The sequence below is a fragment of the Ambystoma mexicanum genome, chromosome 7q (assembly GCF_040938575.1).
Source record: "Ambystoma mexicanum isolate Mex_15411 chromosome 7q, UKY_AmexF1_1, whole genome shotgun sequence".
NCBI classification, from domain to species: Eukaryota; Metazoa; Chordata; class Amphibia; order Caudata; family Ambystomatidae; genus Ambystoma; species Ambystoma mexicanum.
The window spans coordinates 165,881,673-165,901,262 of record NC_090941.1 but is presented as its reverse complement, the minus strand read 5'-3'; positions in this window follow the sequence as shown (position 1 = coordinate 165,901,262).

Below are 19,590 nucleotides of genomic sequence, written 5' to 3'. Positions count from 1 at the left end.
TCCGACATGGGAGCAATAATGACACGTAAAATGAAAGAGTCAGAAGACCCGTTGATTTACATTCAGAATTTCCAAGACGCGTGGGTACTCGAGACTCAGGAATCTTGGGAGAAATCTGTACCCGTGTTCTACCATATATTATGCCAAGGGCTGCCAGAGCCGGTACAGAAACAACTCAACAAATTGGTAGGAATTGAGGCAAAACCGTGGTCTGCAATACAGTTGACCATCGCACACGATTGCAGGCTACTGCAAGAAAAGAATTGCAAAAAAGAAGCTGCACGAAAGGTGAAGAGGCAAAATTACTGCAGAAAAAATTGACGAAACACACCCTTGAAGGAGCAATGATAACTAGCGCAGATGGATCGAACACTCAACAAGTTAATGATCCACGGCAGAACAATCAAGGCAACACAGGGTTTTACCCCAGGGGAAGAGGATTTAGAGGACGAGGATGGCAGAGTAATCAGGGAGGTTTTCAAAGCATGCAAAATGGCAACCAAGATATGTCAAATGGGCAAATGATCAGGCCATCGCCAGTATGTTGGCTGTGTGGGATGACAGGGCATTTAGCGCGCACATGCAGAAATCAAGGCATGATGCAAAACGGCCAAGGAACCGGAGAAGGTATGGTGAATCCACCTGTATGTTTACAGCAGGGGGGAAATGGAGTTGCACAGAATCACACGGTGCAACAGAAAGCGCCAAGAGCACAGCAAGGCTTGCAACCTCAGAAATCGATGAGCTTTCCACAAGGACAGTCTCACAAGTCACTGATGCAACTGTCACAGACGGTGGGCTTCATTACGAGGTAGGTGGTAACCCGCCGGTGCGACCGGCAGGCTGCTGCCAACCCCATAACTCGAATCTGGCACCTGAATTCCCGATGCCATCCAGACATTACAAGTCTCGGTTGCGTGGGAAGTCAGGCACCGGATTGTGTGACTCCCCATTCCCTTAGAATCCAATATGGAGTGGGGAGATGGAAGCATCGGCACTGTTGCTAATGGTGCCAGTGCTTCCATGATAAGTCTGTTTACCGGGGCCGCTGCGCCTGGCAGGTCAGACCTGCCAGACGTGAATGCCCCAGCATGCCGACTCGTAGTGTGGCGGTCCAGAAACAAGTGCCGGTAAGTTTACCAACACCCTTGTTTCCAGACCGCCACACTTATAATGAGGCCCATTGTGTGGGTGTGGGACTTACTGGTTAATTATGCTGTGACCCTCTTAGTGGTGGCAATTGATGAGGTGCAGCAAGATGTACTTGATGTGAGTGTCATCTCCCGAGGAACTAAGTTGGACAGGAAGTTCTTCTGCAGTTCTTTCTTGTCTAGAATCAATCTTTGTGCTTCTCTATCAAGGGGTCACTGTGGGTGTACTTAAACTGGTTACAATTGTCAAGACCAAGTATTAATTCAAAAGCCTCTGGAACACATAGACTTTCCCAAGAATAAAATATGCTGTCTGGTGAATAAACAAAGGACTGCCTGACCCATTCCAATAAGGACGACACCAGCAGCCTTTTAAAAGTTTGCCTAGTATCCTCCACACGCATGTGTGTAGCCGAGGAGTGAAGAACAATCTTACTAATCCCTGCTTGCTTTTACATAGAGGGATAAAGCAAGCAAGCAAGCGCCATCACTTCATAACAGGCCCACCCTGAGAGGATCCAGAAGAAATCCTGCTATACCGAGTTGCCACCTAAAACAGCTAGCCCTCACCTGACAGAAGAGCTTTGGGAAGAGTTGAAGAAGAAGTTACTCGCTCTGCCAGCCTCAAAGAAGAATTTTGGAAACAGAAGGGGCTCTAATTGGCACCACTCCACCCTTTACCACTCTCTGCCCGTGGTGGCATCCTGCATGCCTATCCACCCTATATCCAACGTGCAGGTATTTTGCAGTATTGACAAGCCTTGTGTATGTCATGATTTTAAGTTTGGGGGATCAGTATTAGGATCATTAATAGAGGGCCATGTTTTAAGCCCTGTATAAGTAAGCTTTATAATCCAATTCAGGGTTGGAGTGCCATTGTTTTAGACTGTACTTTGTGCTGTAGGTTTACATAACTGGTCATAGGTTGTAAGTTAAGGTCTATTTTTCTTTGAAACCCTACCTCTTTTTCTCATCTTTCATTAATGTTAAGTCATGTTATGTTATGCCATGCCACGATATAACGTTTCTCTAGTACACCTTTAACTGAATAGTGGTCATAATACGGATGTATCTTGTCTGAGAAAATGGCATGCTGTGCTAGCGCCTGGGGTAACTGGAGCGCTATCTGTGGAGGAAGAATACAAGGAAACAGGGCAAGAAGTGTGGGGAGAGCGTGAATGAAATAGGGACGCAAAGAGCTGACTAATTGGGAAGATACAATGGGAATATGTGTATGCGAAGAATGGGAAGCTTTGGATCAGATGAAATTCTATTCATAGAGAGATCAGCTTCAGGTAGACTCCTAGTGTTTGTATTTGCTTGGAAACTGGGATGGGTGTGACGTCAATACTGAAAATAAGAGAACTTGTGATGACAATCATGTTCCTGTGATAGTGGTTTCCAGTTCCTTGGAAGAAGTAGTAGAATTAGTGGAAGCAGGGTTGTGCTATGGCGCAGAGATGTGCAAAAGCCCTTGAGGTGTGGAGGCTAGGATTGCCTTCTTGTTTACATGCCTGCTGCAAATCCCAGATGCATAATGTTGGAATGCTAAGTCAACTATCAGAATGGACAGATCCAAGGACTGGTATTCAAAGAAGGTGAATGGGTTAAATGGAATGAGGGAGAAGGAGGTGAAAACCACCCTACAAGATCCATACATGCATGACCTCTCCATGAGGGTAAATTGACCCCTACTACGGAAGTTTGAATGCCTGATGTAAGTAAGTGAGCAGGCCACATATAAAATACACATACATGATGCTATTCTAAATGACATCCAAGGGCAAAGACGTGTAATGGAGACCAGAGTACAAATAACTCGTGAAACACATGCAAAGTATAAAAGAGATTATGCAGTATAAAGAAGACATTACATAAACTTAAATGCTGGCATTAGATGGCTAGATTTTGTGAGGAATTGGTTGGTGAAGTTAGGAGCATACACGTGTGGTGATTCAATGTAGTTGATTTCACAGTTTTAAGTGGGGTATTTGCTTGGCACTTTAACACCTCAAATGGTATCACAGAAAGATTCCCTGCAGAGAGAGCAGTCAGCAGTGAAACACGGTTGGGTTCATTATGCCTCTTTGTGTGAATTCAATTTATGGACCATGTAGGGCTATGAAATGAAGTATTATGCGCCCCATTTCTGCTGTGGTTCGGAGGCCTGCATATAACAACCTGCACTAAGGCATACATGTGTATTTCGGATGAAATTCGCATCGTGGTTTGATTTGCACATGCCTCCAATCAAACATGTTTGACCACAAAATAAGTATCTATTCACCAGTGTCGGACTGGGACAAGAAATAGGCCCGGACACCCAAAGAACAGTGGCCCACACCTCGCCTCAAAAAAGTGGCCCATCCCTCGCCTCACGACCCTTGAACTCTGATGACATCACCAGAAGTGATGTGATTTCACCCCACCCCAAAGTGACATCCCGGGAAGTACACTACGAAAAATATGGTTATGATTTCACTAATGCGATATAAATTTCATACAAGAATGGATCACCATATGTATCATTAATAGCTGTGTGTATAGATCCATATTGTCAAATTACTGTGAATGCAAGCATACGTCCAAGGCCAAATGATAATATGTTATTGTATAGCACGTTTTCATAGAACAAATATGCATACAATATCACCCAACCTGTCTTGTTACTCATTATCGACCTAAGAAGGATGAAAGGCTGAGATGGCCTAACTGGGATTCGAACCTGCAGATCACACACACATCACAGCAGCAAGCGCTCAACCCACTGAGCTATCATATCGGCTATAGTAAAATGAGCAATTATTCTGTAGTGGATACCATTAAACTGGTAACTGAGACTTAACAGCAGACCAGTTACGTTCATCTGCAGGTCTGGTGCAAAGTTGGCTGCATGTCAAGCCTGCATGCATCTACTTTCAGGCTTCAGAAGTTGGCAAAATAGGGAAAGCAGCGAACTCACAGGACATCTCATACTCTGAGCACTCATTACCTTATACATGAAAACAAACATCCTGAAGAGCATGCTAGGGAGATGGGAAAGATAGACACATTACAACAAAGCATTAATTTTAGCACAATGAAGTCAATGGCCACTTGATGTGCTATGGTCAAATATGTCTACACTGTACAGAAGCTTTTAGGCACAAGGATTTTGTCAAGTGACCGAGGACACCGAGATGAAATGTCTTGTGATGATCATAACAGAGGCAAGCGCAAAAAAAAACATGCTATTACTGCAACTTGCAAAAGGCAAAATACATAGTCAGAAATGGATGCTAATTCTACAATAAAATTGGTTGTTTATCACTAATATCACTAATACATATTTATCACTATTACAACAGCACAATGACTCCAGGGGGCACAGTGCCCCTGGAGTGGCGGAACAGTGACAGCCGCCAGCCCGGCAGCAGCCCCGGCCCCACAACTTTGCATGCTGCAGCAGCATGTGAATGATGCTTGCATCAGAATGTATGATGCACACAACATGCATGCAAATCAATCATCAAAGCAAGGTAACGTGTGTTGTAGTTGTTCACTAGCTCTGCCACTGTTGTATTATTGTGCAGACTAATTAGCATCTTTAGTGGCCCAGTTTGTATGCTGCATGTGAGTATTTGCCTCCATAATATACTCAGCAATTCACACAAGTAAATTCTGCAGAGGTAAATATTGTATATACCGGTTGATTGTTCCATCCTTACGTCTCCCATCACCGTTAGTGCCAGGACATTAAGGACTTCATTCACAGAACGTTTTGCAATGGGGGTTTGCCATTATAAAATGCTTCTGTGATTCGCCAGCCATTTTGTGTTGCTCAACCCATTGCTCATTGCCCATTGCTCAACCCATTTGTTGAATTCATATAATAGAACTTTGGCAAATATTTTGGAGAGAGCATCTATATTAACCTATAACTGGTAGGTTCAGATCTCGTATTCCTTGTGTACACAGTTTAAATTGAAACTGAGGGGGCGTCCTGTCAATGAATTTGAATGGATGCAATTATTTAATGCTGGGTAATTCAACTATGTATGGTGTACCCAAGGTAAGAAAAGTATTTGCCTCACTACTAACCAAAGTGCAACATTCATAAACACACTAAAATAAAGTAGTGTTGTTGCAGCTTTTTATTACTAAGCTGCATTTCTTATTTTAAATTTTAAGTGACTTTCCAGAATGCGGGCAACAGTAGTCAATTCACTATTACCAGTGTGAAAGTTTTAGTACAACTTAAAAAGCACAAAGGAGGACTTGAGAAGTCCAGAAGTGCATCACCAAATTAAAAAAAAAAACAAATTGCTTGCAAAACAATCTTCATCAATTGACACACTGTAGCAACTCGTTTTAGCAGCCAATGATAAGTAGCTTTGCTGCGTATACGAGTCAGATATGTATGAGGCGAATATTTTCTTTTTTTTCTTTTTTTTAAACATACACTTGATGATACAAAACAGAACATCATAGATGAAAAACAGAGGGACATAAACAGGTTTTGTGGGCATGTTAGAGCCCTACAAGTGCATTTCAGTTGCACGTACATTCATAGTCCCAGAAAAGCGTGTGTAGTGTAACACGTCTAGGTGGAAGGACCTTAGGCAGGTCTACCAATGCCAGGCAGAAGGGTGACCTATTGGTAGGTCGATGTCAGTAAAGTAAATCCCAGATATAAAGTTCTTGCGGTGGACAGTCGAGGCACCCGTGGTGCAGTATCCACAGACGTTTCGGCTTTTGGAGAATGAAGCCTTCTTCTGTGGCTATGGCAAGGTCTCCCTTGAACGGGCGTATCCCTTGGTGCACACCCTCTGACTTGTAAGGAGGTCATTCTGAAGCAGTTCTGTTCAGAGGTTGTCGTGTCCAAAATGGAGTGACTCACTCTGAAGTAATGGGAGATTTTGAGCATGGATCAGGCATCGGGCAGGGCTGGAGTCTGCCGGGAGGTGGACGTGCGCGGTGGTCTCCTTAATTCAAAGGAGTTAGTCATCAGTGGAGTCAGTTTGGCGTTGTTGCTGCAGCTGCACTCTCGTATCCCTTGTGTACACTGTTTAAATGCTACTCTGCTTCCATGTCAGGGGATACAGACTGTGTAGCTGATTACCTGAAACATATTGTGAAGCAGCAGTCCGCCATATCTATCAGGTACTTTTATCAATGCATTGAGTAGATCATCAAGCCCAAGGTTACAAACGTTTTTCAAAGGGACGTCACTTGGCGGTCACCAGGGATCGCAACTGTGACCCCTGATGCTTCCCTTGCTACCCCTGTGGTCTCCCTTTCTACCTGTGCTGCGGGACCCTCAACCAGCCCATAGAGTCACGGTTTGCCCAGAAGAACTTTAAGACAAGATAGCAGCACCCGTGAGATGGATGGGGGTGCAAATTCAATACTCCAACACCGATTCAAAATGACAACTCAACGGTTTGGCAAAGGGAGTCTGTTTAATGACAAGTACAAAAAACGGGGAGTCTCACGAACATCAGCGGATGCGTGATCTTCCTTCTCGATTCACAACTCCAACGAACTTCAGAAAAGTCATAACATTTATACTGAAAACTCGTCATCATTGACGTGTAACGCTTAAAAGTTGGCATACAATTCTATTGGTTCAGGAAAGGTAACTTTACTGTAGGTACTATATCTGTATATGGTAACTGGGTAAGGGAATTGGGTAAACACTGTCAGGTGGGACATCTAATCCCTACCTTCAACCTAGCTGCTGTAGACGTCACTAAAAGTACGACGTCTGATTGGCTCTACTAACTATAGGACCCTAGATTACTTAGTCCCTTGTGATTGGGTTGGCACCGCCCCCACTTGTACTTTTCCACTTCGCTTAGCAGCATGAATAATAATGAGGCCAGGTGCAGGGAGTAACCCTGTGCCCCAGCTTTCCTTCAATTTATGTTACAGCCATCCATAACCTTAGTGGCCGTGTGCCAATTACTGCCTTGTAGTTTGGCCTTGTGTCTGCCTCTTGGTCTGAGAAAGTTTAAGGAGGATGGGTAAGATAAGGCTACATGCGTAGGTGTGAAAGGCTTACTTCTGCTCGCTTGGCTGGTCACGTGGTTCAGACACTGTGAATTTGCCTCTTCTTCGTACAATTTGTGTGTTTGACTTTCGTTTCATCCATCTCCTGCCTCCGGCTTCTTATCTTGGCCCTTCAGAGCAGTGTATTCTGTTCTTTGCTTCGATTAATTGTGGCCACTGTTCGTCCATCTTGACAGATACAACCTTGGTTCTCCAGGCATGGTGTGCCTCTGCTGAGTTTCGTTTCTGCCGCTGTAGTCTCGATTTCACCAAACATGAAACTCTTATCGTGTGGCCTTTTAGTAACCTTTTGGTTGATTCTGCTTCTTGTGCAAAGTGGAACTATACTTAAATAACATACTTCTTTGAGATAGATTATGTATAGTGACGCTTGCCACACTATCTTTCTACTAAGCATAGCAAGCCGCACAATTTTCTTAGCTTTCTTGCGGTTCCAAGCATATGTACACATGAAAACTTGGTTGAATATCTTCATTTTGCTCGTGGCTTAAGCTTTTTACATTTGACATCGTCCTTTCACTTTAGCTTCACAATATCCTTGTCTCATGGCGTTTCGTCTCTTTACAACATTCTCTGATGGTCATTTCTTCTATATGTGAGTCAGTCTGGGTTCTCGTGATGTCACCATTCATCTTTCATTAAGACCTTTTTGGTTTCTTCCGGGATTGTACTCAGACAATCTTCATTTCGTTTTATTGGTTGATATGGCTTCCTCAATGAATACCTTACTATCCATGGTTTCCTTGGTACTGGTACTTCAATAGGTTCTGTTCTTCTGATAGCTACTGGGAAAAGCCCCACTGCGGCTCTCTGCTGGTTTATTTGCTCATCATATGTCACATATCTCGGTGTGAATGTTCCTGGTACTTCAAAATGGACGGCTGGAGAGCGTCTGTATTTAGGACCTCCTCTACACTCCCCACTGGGTGATTCATCGACCACTTTCCCTTCTTTCTTCAGTTCTTCCAGTTTCTCCTGTGTTTCATTGGTTGAGTCCATTCTTTCTTCATCTTCTTGGTCTGTACATGATGGTCTGAAGAAATGTCTCTTCGGGGTCGATATCTTTATTACTCCTCTCAGGTTTCCTGCTGTTCTCACATGCTCATCTTTGTTCCACGTATTTAATTGACACTGTCCATTTGGGCTGCAGTAAACCCATCTTCCCACATAATTTCTATGCTTCTTAGGGTATTGAAACGTTGTTCCTTCTGGTGCATGAATGCTGGCCTTCACAAAGTCTCTTATTTCTTCGTCAGTCAGGTCTTTGGGCTTCCAACCTGGCTTGACATCAATCATGATCTTCATCCCAATGGCTTTTTTCACAGTTTTCTGGCACTGAGAGATTACTATCTTTATGACACAGCCTCCTAGCAATAGCATCACTTGCAGGGCTCCTAGGAACTTGAATGCTTCTGCATCCATTGCAGAACCCATTAGAATAGTGATTCAAATCAGCTATCACCATCAACTTCGTCCGTTTCTTCAATCATCTGGCTCTGTAGCTTCGTTAGCATACCTATGGCTTCTGTTAGAATTCAATTTTCTCCATTGTGAGAAGGTATAAATGTGCAAAATGATTCTCCGCTTTTTGCACAAACTCCTCCATCCATAGCTGCGATCATGTCAAGGACATATCTGTTCTGGAGAGTCATCAATCGAACTGCCCTTAACTCTTCCTTTATGGCATTGAATCCTTTTATGGTTGTGTTGGTAGTCTGCAGTAACTCCCATCTGGTTATCTGCAACCATTTAATATTAGCTCCTAATTGAAATCTTGGCATGAAGATTGTTGTGAACACTGTGGAGGTGAGGCTAAACAGCCTGTGTTCATATGGGATTGCATGGAAGGCTTCTTCTGATTTGGCAGAAAAGTAATTATCTCCCTTCATTCTATTCAGCAGCTCCACAGATCTCGTTTCCCTAAGGTGAGCATCTGCTTTCGGAAAACTGTCAATATTCAGGTCACTCTTCGGGATCACCAATGCTGGAACATGGACATTCACTAGTGTGCATATACCTCCCCAGTTTTTTGGCAGCCTAATGTATGCATTTGATACACATGCCCAATAATAATCCATTAGTACTGCAATTCCATGCACCATCCCTGGAGCATCAAAAATGTGTCCACAGTTTTGATTCTCTCCCATCTTCCTTGTGCCATTATTCCTGAAGCATAGTTTCAGATTCTCTACTGGCACTATCTGCAAGGGTCCCGCTCTGTCTTCGACCCAAGTCAATAGTTTTGCAAGCTTTAGCCATAATGGCTTGCATATCCTGTGTGAATTTTCAATTGCTTCCTTGCAGGCTCCAAGGACCAGCCATGCCCTGCAAATCACTACCCCTTTTCCCCATCCATCTGGTGAAAGCACTGTTCCCCAAACTTGCATTTGGCCTCTGTTGTTCCATCCACAAGCCTCTTCTTGAGTTTTCCCTTGGACATTTAGCTTCTTGTTCACTTGCCACCTGATTTCAGCTCCTTTCACTCCAGGTTTCTCGTACCTGATCACATAATTCTTAGTGTGAGCTCTATTTATGTCCTGGACATAATCATCTTCATCAGGATCAGTTGCTTTGGTTGCCAATTTCAATGAAGCATCACTTCCCATGAACTGGCCTCTAGTCTTACACATTGCTACGTGCGAGAGACAGTGTGCTGTCTGGACATCATCCTCTAAAGCTAAGAAGATCTTGGACTTCCCCATGCTATACGGTAGGAGTGCACAAAGCATTCCCCTTCTGAACTCCGTCTTCCCACTTCTTTCATGTGCTGGTACCAGATGTTGTTTCCCAAATGTGCTGTGCTGTCCAAGTAATCATTTAGTTCGCTGTCATCTCCCTGCATGTTTCTCTTGATCCTGAGGATTTTCATGTAGTTTGCTATAACTACATCCCTGAATGCATCTGTATGGCTCCTTCTTTCTGGAGGACTCTCGGGTATCCTGGTCCATGGTGCAGGTCTCCTCATCTGTACCATTTGAGTAGACAAAAGTCTGGCAGTTTTTTCCTTGCCCTCTTGTATCTTTTGTCTTCTGGTTAGAAATGCCCATATCCATTCTGGCATTAGTCCACTATACGGCTGTATTGTAGGACTTGTGTTCATCCCCCTCGTTGGTACATATGTTCTTGTTAATGTGGTCTCTGTGGGTTTATTCTCTGACTCTTTAGGAGTTCAGTCTTTTCCATTTTTCTTTTCACTTCACTTGTGGTGGAATTTCTCATAGTAGGCAGTCTCTTCTTCTCCTGTGCTTTGGATTGTGGTTCTGCAGTTATTGACACTAGGCCTGGTGGGTGTGCATTCACTGTTTGCATGAGTGTGGTTGTCAGTAACCTTTCTTCATTCACACTCTGCCGACCCTGTCTCCGGCTTTTCGATTTGTCTGTTATCACAAGTGTGTGTGTGTCATTGCTAATCACATCCATCTCAAGTTCACTCACTCCATTATCAGATCTTGTAGGGACTCTAATGATTCTGTGAGGTTTGGGTGGCTTCGTAGGTTTCATGTATGCAACATTAGGTGGATGTACTGGGATTGGAACGCTTTGTACACCAGTGAAAAAATGCAGTTCTGGTTGTCAGCGACAGCAAAATAATGATAAATATAATACATATATATGTTATCCCCTTGTAAGTCCATCGGCAGCATTTACTTCCAGAAAGGGACGGACGTCTCTCCACCTGGGGCAGGGCGAGATTGCTGCTCTGAATCCACGTCTCGATCATCTGTTGAGAAATACACATTTTTTAATATATACCTTATAAGCAATATTATCTCTGGATTCTGTTTGTGGGCTGTAGGTACTACACAATTGTCTCTCTTTGTTTGAATGCTGGATTGTCTATTATTTCTGGACACAGTTTCTTGTTGGGCTCTATGTAGAATGTCAAAACCAGGTGATAATTCAGTAAGTCTCTTTACTGTGCATGCTCAAAATATATTAGTTCCCAGCCTACGCCTCTGATCTGTTTCATTCCCGAAGACATGCTGTGTCTTTGACACAAAAAAAAAGAACTTTCTGGTGTTACTCTCTCGATCTGTCCCTCAGCGGAAAGCTCCACTGTCTCCTCCGGAGACTGTGATGGAGATTGAAGAGAGTTTAATTTGCGCTACAATCCCATGCAGGAGGATAGTTAGCTGGGTATACTTTGCTGGATCTCTGATGAACGTGAGGACGTCAACATCGACAAGTCTCCCCACAAGCTCTGGAAAATCCTCAATAAGGCGAAAGAAAATGCTGTTCACCAATCTGCTATCTTCTGGTGACAGGGACATTTGTCCTGCCCTTGCTGAGGTTTGGAACATTTCGGTACTCACTGCAAGTGGCTTCTACGACCCAGGTTGATGTGGAGAGTGACCTGGATTATTATGCCGTTCAAAATTATGCTCAAGCGTTCTGTGTTTGCCGGATCTCGGAGAAATGATAATACATCAGTGTGCCTTCCGACAAAGGTTGGGTGCTCTTCAATTAGATGAAAAAATATCACATTGATGAGTGTATTCGCTTCTTCCTCCGCTTGGGACATTTGCATTTACCTCGCTGTATTCTGGAAGTAGGAGGAACTGCTCGGCAATTACAGTAAGCAGCCTTCTTATAGTCTTTTCGTTTTCAGGATCTTGAAGAAAGTCAGTGACAGTGGTGAGCCTCCCCACCACTGACGGGTATGATCTCAATACTAGCTCAAAATATCTCAAAATGTCCTTAGTGATGTCTCGACTGTGGGACACCATGAGTGAGTCTGAACAAGGTCTCTGTGTGGAAGGAATATGGATACTGTATTTTCTTCCAATTTATGTGTCTCAGTCAAAATTTGGCATATCCTTTTCTAATCAAGGCTTCAGTGTGCCTCAGTCCAAAGTTCAAAGTCAACAGACTAGGTTGTGGCTTAATGAATGCAATTTTCTTCTTCACCCTGCAACTAGGATGCACAGAGTGTCTGTTTTTTATGTCCGTATCCCCTTTTTTGCTCAGAGGAATGTCCAAAATGAAGCCACAACTGTTGCACAAAGATTGTTGTCTTTAGTTTGCTGTTGGTCATGCATCCTTCTTCCTCGTCATGGATCTTGTCTGGACATGCTGTGGTTCTTCTCCGTCGTCTGTAGTTTCTTTGCGCTGGGGTGCAGGCAGGGGGCCTTCTGCGATGTATGGCTTGATGTCACCCAAAAAGATCCAAGCTCTTCTTCCTTGTAGCTTTACTGCAGAGGGAGTGCAGTCTTCCACTGTAAAGGGACTGTTAAACCTTGGATCATCCCACTTCTTTCTTGAGTGGTTCTTTACCAGGACGGTATCTCCACGGAAGATGGATGGTACACGTAATCCTTGAGCTGCATCTGCAGTTAGATCTCCTTCTGTGTTCTGTACTGCCCTGCACCCTTTTCGTCGTCGCTGCAGCTGGCCTGAAATTACAGTAAGGCAAGATGTCATGCAATTCAACTAATCCTGCATTTCAGACCCTAAGATTTCTTCTGTTGACTGGGCATCAGATCTAGCTCCGTCTCGGGGTGTCAGTGGAATGGGCATTCTTCCTCCTGTGGCTATTTCGTGAGGCGTAAGATGACGGTCGGAACCGGGTTGATTCTGGAGTGCATACAGTGCCAAAGGAAGTCAATGCAACCATCCCTTTCTTAGAGTAAGCTTCAACTTAGCTATCCTTTCCTTTAATAAGCCGTTGAGCTCCTCACATATCCCATTACCTTGTGGTGATAAGCTGACAAGAACTTGTGCTTTATAGCAAGCAACAAGCTAATCTGCTCAAAAACTTAATTTACATAGTGAGTCCCGTTATCTGATCTCATGACTTTGCATACCCCTCACCGGGGAAATACCTCTCTCACTAGGAATTTGGCCGCACAGGTAGAGTCTGGGTGTATACATGGACCTGCTTCTATCCATCTAGAGAATGGACACACCACAACAATTAAATACCTGTACCTGTTACAATTTGAATCATATTGACCTAATCGAATGCAAGTGCTGAAAAGGCCCATTGGGCCTTGGGATAACTCCTCTAATTACTTTTAGTGTGTGCCTAGCTGTGAACTGTTGGCAAATTATACAGTTCACCATAGAAAATGCAACGAGCTCTTCTAAATTCGGTATGAACCAGTATTCTGAGAGTGTTGCTGCTAGATTCTCTTTTGTCATGTGTGCTGGATAGTGTAACTTCTCCAGAGCTATTTTTACCATGGCTATAGGCATTACTGATTTACCAGTGCTGTCTTGTCACCACACGCTTTTGGAGGGGTTTAAAGAACACCCTCGCCGTTTCCATAAATTCTTTTCCTCCTGTGGTGCCTCCCCTTGGAGTTCTATTAACTGCGTTTGTCCCATATTATTATAGCTTTTGGGTTCACTTTGAGCAACATTCATTTTCTCATTCGTGTTAACGACTTCCACATCCATGATTGTCTCATTCTTGGATGCCATACGCCTGGCTTCTGTGTCTGCTGCTTGATTTCCTCTTGAGATAAAATCTGTCACCTTCGTGTGGGTGGCATATTTCATGACTGCTATGCCCACTGGGAGCTGTAGTGCTTCAATCAGTCTGTCCAATAGGGCTGCGTGCTGTACTGGCGTGCCATCTGCTCGAAGGGGCCCCTCCTTTTCCAGTGTGCTAAGCCTGCATGCACTGGTGATGTCACATAGGCGGAGTCACTGTACACTGTTACTTCCTGGTCTGTTTGATTCTCAATCGCGAGTATCAACGCTAATAATTCTGCAGCTTGCACCGAATAATGAGATGGTATTCGAGCACTAAGAAGTACTCGAAATTCTTCATTTGCTGTGTGCTTCATCACAGCGACGCCTGTATATCTTTGCCCATCATTTTGATTGATTCTCAAAGAACTATCAATGAAGACAATTTCTCCTGTTTCCAATGCATTTTCTTTCACTCTGGGAATCTCATCATAGAATTCTTCATAATTCGCACGGTCATGTATTGGATCTCCTTCAGTGACTGGCTCGGCTATGAACATAGCTGGGTTCACTATTTTGCAACTGACTATTTTAATTGATGGATTGGATATGATCACTTCATAGGCAGAAGCTCTCTGAGATGTCAGTGTGCCCTTCGGTTTCCCTAGAATAGCAAATAGAGAGTGCTCGACGTACAACGTCATTGAGAATCCCATTACAATGGTAGTAGCCTTCTAAATGGCGAACGCTGCGGCAGCTAAACTTTGTTCGCACAGGAAATGGCCTCTCATCACTGGGTCCAAAATTCCACTATAATATGCTAGGGACTTGTTCCCCAACGTGGTTCTCTGTGTGAGTACTGCCGTCATAACACTGCCATTCGTGTGTGAGAACAGGTAGAATTTCTCTGCATAATTGGGAATCCCTAAAACTGGTGCCATGCAAATTGCTCTTTATAGTTCAGCAAATCCTTCCTCCATGGTTTCAGACCATTCAATCTTTTCCTTCATCACTTGTGCCTTCTTTAGGGCCTGAAGCAACAGCTTGGTGTACGAGCTGTAGTCAAAGACCCATGCCCTGACGTAATTGCAAAGGCCTAAGAAACTCTGCATCTGCTTTACCATGTGCGGCTTGGCTGTGTTTAGTATGGCATCAGCCCTTTCCGGGGTAACTCTTTTCCCCTCCTGAGAGATCAGCTGACCTATGTATAGCAGTTCTTGTTGACATTATTGTAACTTCTCTTTGTCAACCTTATATCCTTTTTCAGCTAATATAGTTAGTAGCTGAACAGAATTGCGTCTGCATTTCTCCTCTGTTGTGCTGCAAATTAAGATGTTGTCCACATATTGCAAGACAACACTTTCCATTGCAATATTGCTTAGGTCCATCTGCAGGACTCTGTTAAAGATAGAAGGAGACTCACAGTACCCCTGGGGTAGCCTCATTCTTTTCAGACACATCTGTCTGAATGTACATTATGTCAGATCTTGTGAGTCTTTGTGCAATGGGATTGAGAAAAATGCATTTTTTCAAATCAATCAAAGTGAAATATTTTGCCTCAACAGGTATATTACATAGGATTGTTGCCGGGTTCGGGACTAAAGGAAACTCAGCTTCAACAATATAATTTATCGGCCTCAGATCTTGAATTAGCCTCCAAGACCCTCCCTTCTTGACAGGGTAAACTGCAGTATTGCATGACGACTCTGTCATCGCTTAGATGCCCTGCTCCATCATAGCCGAAATAGTCTTAAAAATTCCTTCATCTGCCTCCCTGGACATGGGATATTGTTGTGCTTTTGGTAAAATTGCTCCTGGCCTCAGTTTGATTTTCACTTCTCCGACTCCTTTCAATAATCAGACGTCATAGGGGCCTGTGGTCCACACTGGGACAGGCACCTGGGCCATGTCGTCCTCGAAAATATTCAGGACGGTTCTGCGCAAACATCATTCTCTGAGGCACCTCTCTTTTCATCATTTTCACCCAAAAGGTGAGGTTCACCTCAACTGCTGTTTCTCCCCCTTCTGCTTGCTCATCAAACAGATTGTCATCAGTAATGTCAGTCAATTTGTACCCTTCTTCAATGGCGATTATTGTGCACCATTGTCGGCCTTCTTCATCACAACCATTGATCAGAGCCGTTTTCCCTCGTATCGCGGCTTTGTGTATCACTAAGGGAAATACTCGTCCCTTTTCTTTGTGCATAGGTATTCTTGGCCTGAACAGAAATTCATCTGGGGTCCTCATAGTTTTCTCAGCAAGGCCTGGGAGCCCTGCCATTAGCACACGTATTCCGTACATGAATATTTCGGGCTCTCATGGTACAGCCCTCATGGCTGTGTGTCCTGCGTATGCTCTAATCATTTCGTATATGTTCAAATAGTGCATTCCTGGAGTCGAACATACTATGCTCTCCTCCGTGAACGAGATTGTCATGTTTAATTTCGTCATTAGATCTCGACCCAAGATGTTTACTGGGGTTTGTTGTGAATATAACAAAGGTACATTCATATTGCATTCTCCTATAGAGACTGGAAGTGCGTTAGTTAAAGGAACACGACTAGTAGCTCCTGCGAAACTGTGAGTGTTTATAGCATCACCGGATAGGGAAAATGTACCTTCACGTATACACGAACGTGTTGCACCTTTGTCAACTAGGATATTCTTTATCCCCTGCAACGACATCCACCCTTGGTTCCTTGTGAGGGTCTGATGTCACTGATAGGATAGAACAAATTAGGATTCCAGTGAGCTGTCCTAGTCCATATATAATTTTGTCCCACCCTGTGTGAATGGATTTCCCCCATTACCAGTGTTATTCCTCATTCCAGGGTTCATGGCCTGTCCTGTGCTTACTGGGCCTCATTACGATACTGGCGGTAGCCATGCCGGTAAAACCGGCAAGGCTGCCGACTGTATATTTTTTTTCCAGCTCCCGCGAATGGGCAATTACTGGGTCATTACAGCCTTGCCGGACCCGGTAATTGCCCATTTGCGGGCGTGGGAAAAAATGCTCCCCATTCCCATTTGAGCCATATAGGGCTCAATGGGAATGGGGAGGTCGGATGCACCGGCACCATTCAGAATGGTGCTGTTGCATCCAGCATGCTGTGCTTGTGGGTGCCGGTACACCCGCCAGGTCAGACCTGTCGGGCGGGAAGGCACCGGCAAGCAGAACTCGTAGTTTGCCGGTCCAGTAACAACAGTACCGGTAGCTTACTGGTACCGTTGTTACCGGACCGGCAAATTTATAATGAGGCCCAGTATATTTTTGTATAAATCCTGGCTCATTGTTTGGTTTTTGGTTTCTAATTGTTATTCACTGGTCCTGGCCGTTGGTGTAAAACCTTAATATTTAGTTTCCAGCAGTGCCTATTGTTCTGGTTTTCTGCTTCAAAATGATGAGAAAAATGTCTATAAAATCTAGGGAGGAAAAACTTGGCTGTGACGATTCAGGCTACTTGGGTCCCTAAGAACGCAGAGTTTGGGTCAACTGATGCCTCAGGACATTTACATCTTTACCCGATGGTCAACACAAAGTGCACCTGACAACCACAACAAAGAGATATCATGGCTACCTCACTCAATTTTGGCCACAGGCACACCTGGCCAATGATAGTGCCATCATCTATTAATGAAGCATCCACCCAATCTCCCAACCTCTATGTGATCTTATGCAGCATTGAGGTTCCAAAGTGATAAACAGTTATATAGAGCTGAAAGAGCTTCTTCAAAATCTCCCTGTCATCAGGGGCATTAACTGGGCACATGCGATGAGGAGGTCCTCTGGTTACAGGTGCCTCCCCCCAGCCCCCACTCACCTCAGTCCAACCCCTCATGTGTGTGTCTCTGGTCAGGCGTGTTTGTGGCTATCCTGAGAGACAGTTCCAGGGTAATGGGCCTCATTACGGGGCTGGCGATAGCCGTGCTGCCGCCGGTATTGCTTTTTATCCAGCACCCAGAAAAGGGCAATTACTGGGTCATTACAACCTTGCCAGACCCGGTAATTGCCCTTTTCTGGGCACCGGTAAAAATGATTCCCCATTCCCATTTGAGCCCCATAGGGCTCAATGGGAATGTGGAGGGTGGTAGCAACGGTACCGTTATTAACGGTACCGTTGCTACTATCAAGTTCTGCTCGCGGGGGCCAGTACGGCCACCAGGTAAAACCTGTTGGCTGCAAGGGCACCTGCAAGCAGAACTCCTAGTATGGTGGTACGCTAGCAAAGGTGCCAGTAGCGATACCGGCGCCGTTGTTGCCTTACTGCCATACTCGTAATGAGGCCCAATGTGTTTATTTGCAGTTCAGTGCAACACAAGTTCGAATCTCAGTCCGTGCTTAGAGACTTCTTGCTGGTATTGAGCGCGTTACAAAAGAGTAAACAATGAATTATGCCACTGACAACCATGAGTGACTTCCACTGTATACCACCCAAGATTCGAGCATACGTCTGTCAAAGCATTTGCCACCCATATCTGACTGAAATCTGGACTGTTTTATTCAACAGGTTGCATGAGGAAATTTCGGCAACATCTGATAACGACACAGGGCTGAAGAAAATCGTGAAAAGCCACCTTCACAGACACCCCACTTTGACTTTGAATAATGTCTGAAAACATCAGACGCAGCTGCCTCTACTTAAAATACATGAGAGTGCCGAACGTTAGTTGCTAGCCTGCATCCTCAATTGAAAAGTTACAATTATTTATGAGACAAGTCAAACTCAATCTTACACAAATCATTTCTGTAATAGTTTTGGAACCGACACGGAAAAGACGTCCATGCCAAAGAAAAACACCAACCCTGGGAGCATAAGTGCTGTGATTTTGAAGATTGCCCTTATGCAAACTGACCTCGCCGTGCTTGTACCTCGCGATATATCTTTATATCTAAAGTGGTTTCCATTTGCAAGGAAACGGAGCCATTAAAGCAGTGCTCCGCGGACATCATTTCACAAAACACAATCTGATGTTCCCAAAAGAAGCGTGTTCTGTTTCAGGAAGCTTGCGCGATTAAGAATAACACACACGCTGGGGGTTTACAATACAAGTTCTTCCAGCTGCACATATTACCCTCTTGGCCAGGGACTCTTCTGAGCGAGCCAGTTCTGAGCCCCCTCCCTGCTAGCTTTGTGAAGCGCGGTTTAGAATGCTCTCGAATATTAAGGATCCCCGAGTTAGCTGGAACATTTGTCGGGTCCAATGGCAGCGCTCCTGGGTTCCCCCATTCTGTTGCACCTGCATTGGTAAGTAGTCTTTCACATCAAAGAGACATCAGTGGTTACAAAACTGCTGCCATGCAATCTATTCACGTCTGAAGCATTATGAGGAAAGCGTGGCGCAGGTGTGTAGCAGGGGTGGGGGCATGCAGAACGTAAAGATGTGGGTGGCAGTCAATGAGTATAGAACGTGGCGCACCTGTGAGTCTTGGAATGATTCAATGCGTTTATTCGTGGAAATGGTTCATAGTCTTACACTATTTTCTTCATCCGAAAATGGGCCTGGCTCCATTTTGGGGAAACGAATAGCAGAGTGTCTGCCCAATGGGGCCCCGCCCATAATGGTAGTAGGGCAATATTGCAGCCCCCTCAAAGGCTGGAGTGAGTGAGAGGCATAAGGCCCTCTGCGCTGTACTGACAGCTTCCCACTTGATGTCACCCAGTCCCTGCAAGCCCAGTGCATGTCCACAAGCTCCCTTGTGAGGAAGGATGCAAAGCGCACCTAATCACACAGGTGAGCATGCACGGCCGCTGTCATGAAGCACTAGGTGGTGATACGCAGCACGTCAATAAGAGTCCTCCGGGGGCAGTTGGAAGTGGTGCTCAAGCTGCACTGCCCAAAAGGCCATCTATAGCCCAAAAGGAGGTAGGACACAGGGAGAGTATTGATTGACAGCTATCTCCCTGCTTCTTATTTCCTTGTGCAAGATGACCTGTGCGATGGGAGATGCTGCACAAAAGGGTCATGTCTGCT